General features: G+C 39.7%; 1 pseudogene; it reads left to right on the plus strand.

Moving 5' to 3' along the window:
* Positions 1-2,707: 2,707 nt before the first annotated feature.
* LOC112822724 (phosphatidylinositol-glycan biosynthesis class F protein pseudogene) lies at positions 2,708-3,372 on the plus strand (annotated as a pseudogene).
* Positions 3,373-5,530: the final 2,158 nt, after the last annotated feature.

Raw genomic sequence — 5,530 nt, forward strand, 5'->3', positions numbered from 1 at the left:
CCTACAGGTCATTTTATATAGAATGACTTCATTCTTTTAAAGGTAGAGTCTGCACTCCTAATCCCTACACTATTCTGCCTCAGTGAATGACAGCTGAGTTATTAGTGGCTATAATTGATGCTCGGTAAATAGTTGATGAGTTGAATAAATTATGGTGAAACTGCACCCAGGTGGCTGGACTCATGTTCTGATGATGGGAGGAAACAGGATGCTCCACATTCGGTTTGGGGTCCTTTGTATTCCACTCTTCTGTTCTCTCCTCTCACTTCTCGGAAGAGCTTCCTCTCACCTCCTGGTCTATGGTAGGCTGAGACATAGTCATATTTAAACCTCAGCTCTTGTCTCCTCTCTCCCATTTCATATGAATTCAATTTACACCACGAAACCGCATTCATTTTATAAAAAGAGGTATACCTGTACCCATTTAGGGAAGCACTGTAAGATGATATGAAGTGTGCCTGGGTAGTGCCTGGCATCTAGAAACTCAGTAAATGCTTTTTGGATGAAATTGGGGTTGACTTGTGTCTTGTGCAATTAAACTCTAGCTGCCTGCGTGACCCCCCTGAAAAGTTCTGGTTGTCTAACATCTGGTTAGGACCTATTAAGTGATGCTGTCAAAGATGAGTGTATAGAGATGTTCATTGACTCATTATTTATAGAAGTAAAGTTTGGAAATCATTAAATGTTCATAGCAATAGAATGGTTAAGTGGTGAAAGATTAGCATATAGCATTAGTTGTGTGTGGGGGCTGCTATAACAAAAGTACTATAGACTCAGCAGCTTATAAACAAATGTTTATTTTGCACAGTTCTGGAGGTTGGGAAGTCCAAGGTCAAGGTGCTGGCAGATTCTGTGTCTGGTAAGACCCACTTCTTGGTTCAAAGATGGCTATCTGCTTGCCACATCCTCACATGGTTGGCAAGGCAAGGGAGCTCTCTGGGGGTCTCTTTTATAAGGGCACTAACCCCATTCATTAGGGTTCCACCCTCATGACCTAATCACCTCCCAAATGCCCACCCCTTAATACCATCACATTTGTGAATGAATAAGGGTGAATGAATAAGGGTGACAAACAGTCTGTAGCAAGTATTAGCTCTTTAAAATGTGTGTTTGTGTGTGTGTGTGTGTGTGTGTGTGTGTGTGTGTGTGTGTGTGTGTTACAGGTTAACCTGGCTACCAAATGAAAGTCAACCACTTCATCTGAACTTTGACTGACGTTTTTCCTTTACCACTGTCTTTGCAAACTAACATTCAGCCTGAGACTCAAGTTCACTATCACCTCTTCTGGTTCTCACAGCAGCCTCACAAAATGGCTTATTTGTCTCATTTCTGCAGAATAACTAGTTCCAGGCCATATGTATGTGCAGAGGAATTCAGGTTCAAAGTGTTTTTTTTTAATTACTTTTTTTAGAGTGTGAGGGGAGGGGCAGAGGGGGAGGGGGGAGCGAATCTTAGGTAGGCTCCATGCCCAGCACAAAGCCAAAATAGGGCTCTATCTCACAACCCTGAGATCATGACCCAAGCCAAAATCAAGAGTGGGCTGCTTAACTGACTGAGCCACCCAGGCGCCCCAGAACTCAGATTTAAGTTCAGGTCCTCCTGATTCTAAAGCCTGAGCTCCAGCTGCTTGTGGGGTTAAAACATTTTTCCCAAAGTGTGCTCTGTAGAGCTCTACTTCTATCAAATATTACAAGGAAATGTTTGCATTTGTTCTTGAGTTATTTGCATTTCTGTTGTGATCTGAAGTGATCCTCAGCATACACAGTAGTTTCTAGCATCTGCCTGTTGTTGAAGTTTTTTTTTAAGTAGATGGTGGATGGGTTGACACCTTGGAATTATTCCATGGGAGCTGATTCAATACCTGATACAAGTATAAGGTGGCCCTTTCTACAAACTGCTTGAGTCATAGAAATTTGGAATATCAGCGAGAAGGGCTTTAGAGAGAATAATTTAGGTCTGCCCCTTCATTTTACAAATGAGGGAACTGAGGCAAAGGGAAAACTACCTTATCCAACCCCTTGGTTTGGCAAAGGGAGGGCTAGAACCTAGGACCTATGTGTCCTGACTCTGAGTCCAATGTTCTTTCCTCCTTCTGTGAAAAGGAGAACTATTTTGTAAATTTTCTGGCAACCAGTTAGTGGTTTTATATATATTCTCCCTCTTTTGCTATTTGTCTGTTTTAGCTTGTGTTCTTACTCTCTCTCTCACAAGGCCTCTTCCTGATTGTGTTTGAGGTCACAGCAAGATGGCAGGTGGATCCCATAGAAAAGGGGACTAGAGAATTGAGCAGAAGGAGCCTTAGGGTATAGGGTTGCACCTAGGATCAACTCTGATAGGGACAACCGCACATCATTCACATTGCATTTATGACTAAAAAACTGTGTGTACAGGTAAAATTTTACAGTTCAGTCATATCAGGGATGCTTCCTATTTAAAGACTACCATGACTACCCTTTGCCTTATCCATTTTATTTCTAGAAATTTGTCTTACAGAGATGTGTGCATAGGGATCTTTTTTTAAAAAAAACATTGTATACAATAGCAAAAGGCTATAAACAGCTTAAATATCCACTGATGGGGGATACAGTTATAAAAACCATGATACAGGCGGTGGCCAGGGCGGCGAGTCATACCTGATGGGGGGGAGGTAGTAACCCCCGCTTCTCTTCCACTGGCGGAACGTTAGATAGCCTCTCAAGAAAACACCATGAAAGATACTGATATCAAGAGACTACTGTATACCCATCTTTTGTGCATATTTTCAATTATCCTAAGCATCTTCATTCCAACATTCTTCTTGGAGAACTTCTCAATATTGGAAACACATTTGACATGGTTGTGCATCTGTTCTGTTTTTGTAACTGCCATCAATCTAGTATTATATTTAGTAGTGAAACCAAATGCATCCTCTAAAAGAAGTTCATTATCATACAAGGTAACCAGGTTTTTGAAATGCTGTATCTACTTTCTTATGTCATGTTTCTTCTTTCATGTGATTTTTGTTCTATATGGAGCACCACTCATAGAGTTGGTGTTGGAAACATTTTTATTTGCAATTATTTTGTCTACCTTTACTACTGTACCTTGTTTGTGTTTGTTAGGACCAAACATCAAAGCATGGCTAAGAGTTTTCAGTAGAAATGGAGTTACATCCATTTGGGAGAACAGCCTTCAGATCACTACAATTTCTAGCTTTATAGGAACATGGTTTGGAGCCTCTCCTATTCCACTCGATTGGGAAAGACCTTGGCAGGTATCGCCCATCTCCTGTACGCTTGGAGCGACCTTTGGTTACGTGGCTGGACTTGTGATTTCACCACTCTGGATATACTGGAATAGAAAGCAACATACATACAAGAACAATTAATTGGAGCAAAGGCAGAAGATATTTTGTTGTACAGATTCCATAAAGACTGTGCAGAAATGTACATGTTCTAAGCCAGGAAGTTCCATTTACAGCACTATTTTACAGTGTGACTGTAGCTTTTTAAACTATGAAGCCCCTGAGAGATTGTACCTTCCAGTTGAAATAAAGTATTTATAATAGAAAAACAAACAAACAAACCATGATACACCATGGAGTGGAGTACTGTAGAGCCATGAGACACAGGAGGGCAGATTATATGGGCTGACATCATGTAAACTATAAGATATATCAAGTGAAAAAATAAGGTGTATACATGTTTTGGTTTGGGGTCCTTTGAGAGCGGAGCCTCAGACAAAGACTTGAGTGCAGGCAGTTTATTTGGGAAGTAATCCCAGAAAAAAAATGAGAGCATGAAGACAGTGAGACAGAAAATGAAAAAAAAAAAAAAAAGGTATATTATTGAGTTACTGCTACAGGTAAGGGAAGCCCAAGTCCAGACCTTTGAAAAACAGATAGGAATACCAACTCCCAGGATTGTCTGTCTTTCAGCAAGAAGGAAGTCTGGGGCATTTATTGACCAAACCCATCCTGTATTGGTTGGGGTTGTTCCAGGGACTTAACTCCTTCTGCTTCTGGCTGTAGCTGCCTGTAGACTGAATAGGCTCCTGTGACTTTGGAGAAAGTGTTAGTGTTCACGGTGGGACTCTGTCAGTGTGCAAGGGAGGGACCCACCATGGGAGCTGCAGCAAAAGTCAGAGGTGGTCTAAGGGAATATCAGGCACCAAAAAGCAGCTACTATAATAGAAAAGATGTCTACGTACGTAAACAAAGTATATGTGTGTATTTGATGTACCTATAGACATATCCATATACAAATACCGATGTAGAGGTGTATACACACAGACAATTTTTGAATAATCCATAAAATCACTGGGAATAGTGGTTACCTTTGGGTAAAGAGATAGGGTATTTGGAGGTCTGGACATATGGTGAAAAAAGACTAATTTTTCAATGTCTAGTTGAAATTTTTTAACCATATGAATATATTTCTTTTACAATATTTTAATTACTTTCATTGAAGTATAACTTAGATAGTAATAAAATACACCTATTTTAAGTGTACAGTTTAATAAATTTCATTGAACGTATGCACCCACACAACCACCTCCACAATCAAGACATAGAAAGTGTCCACCAAGCTCCCCACTAGCCTTTTATGGTCAATCTCCTCCTCTCAGTCTTTCTCATGTCAGTATTCTGTTCCTTTTTAAAACTGAGTCATATTCTGTTGTAGGGATAGAACACAATTTATTTACAACCACTTTTTGATGGACTTGCAGATTGTGTCTAGTTTTGAGTTATTATGAATAAAAGTTATGAAAAAGTTATGAACCCTTGCAAGAATTGTTTGTGCAGACCTAGGTTCTCATTCTTCTTGTGTAAATACTTAGGGGATTGCTGGGTCACATAGAGTATATGCATATTTAACTTTATAGGAAATAGCTGAATTTTTCCAAGGTGCTGTATTATTTTGCATTTCTACCAACAAAATATGAGATTTCCAGTTGTTTCACATCCTTGCCAACACTTGGTATGGTTTCTCCTTTTAATTTTAGTTATTCTAGTGGGTGGTAGGAGTATCTGGAGGTTTTAATTTGTATTTTCCTGATGACAATGATGTTGAGCATTTCATTTGTATATCTGCCATTTATAGTTTTTCTTTTGTGAAGTGTCTGTTCAAACTTTTTGCCTTTTTGTTTTGTTTTGTTTTCCATTTTAAGTAGGCTTCATACCCAGTGTGGAGTCCATTGTGGTTCTTGAACTCATGACCCTGAGATCAAGACCTGAGCTGAAATCAAGAGTTGGATGCTTCTACTGGATATTTACCACAAAGATACAAATGTAGGGATCCGAAGGGGTATGTGCACCCCAATGTTTATAGCAGCAATGTCCACAATAGCCAAACTGTGGAAAGAGCCAAGATGTCCATCGACAGATGAAAGGATAAAGAAGATGTGGTATATATACACAATGGAATATTATGCAGCCATCAAAAGGAATGAGATCTTGTCACTTGCAATGACGTGGATGGAACTGGAGGGTGTTACGCTGAGTGAAATAAGTCGATCAGAGAAAGACATGTATCATATGACCTCACTGATA

Source organism: Callorhinus ursinus, unplaced genomic scaffold (genome assembly GCF_003265705.2).
Source record: "Callorhinus ursinus isolate GAN/ISIS: 27379988/994484 unplaced genomic scaffold, GSC_fseal_2.0 scaffold8, whole genome shotgun sequence".
NCBI classification, from domain to species: domain Eukaryota; kingdom Metazoa; phylum Chordata; class Mammalia; order Carnivora; family Otariidae; genus Callorhinus; species Callorhinus ursinus.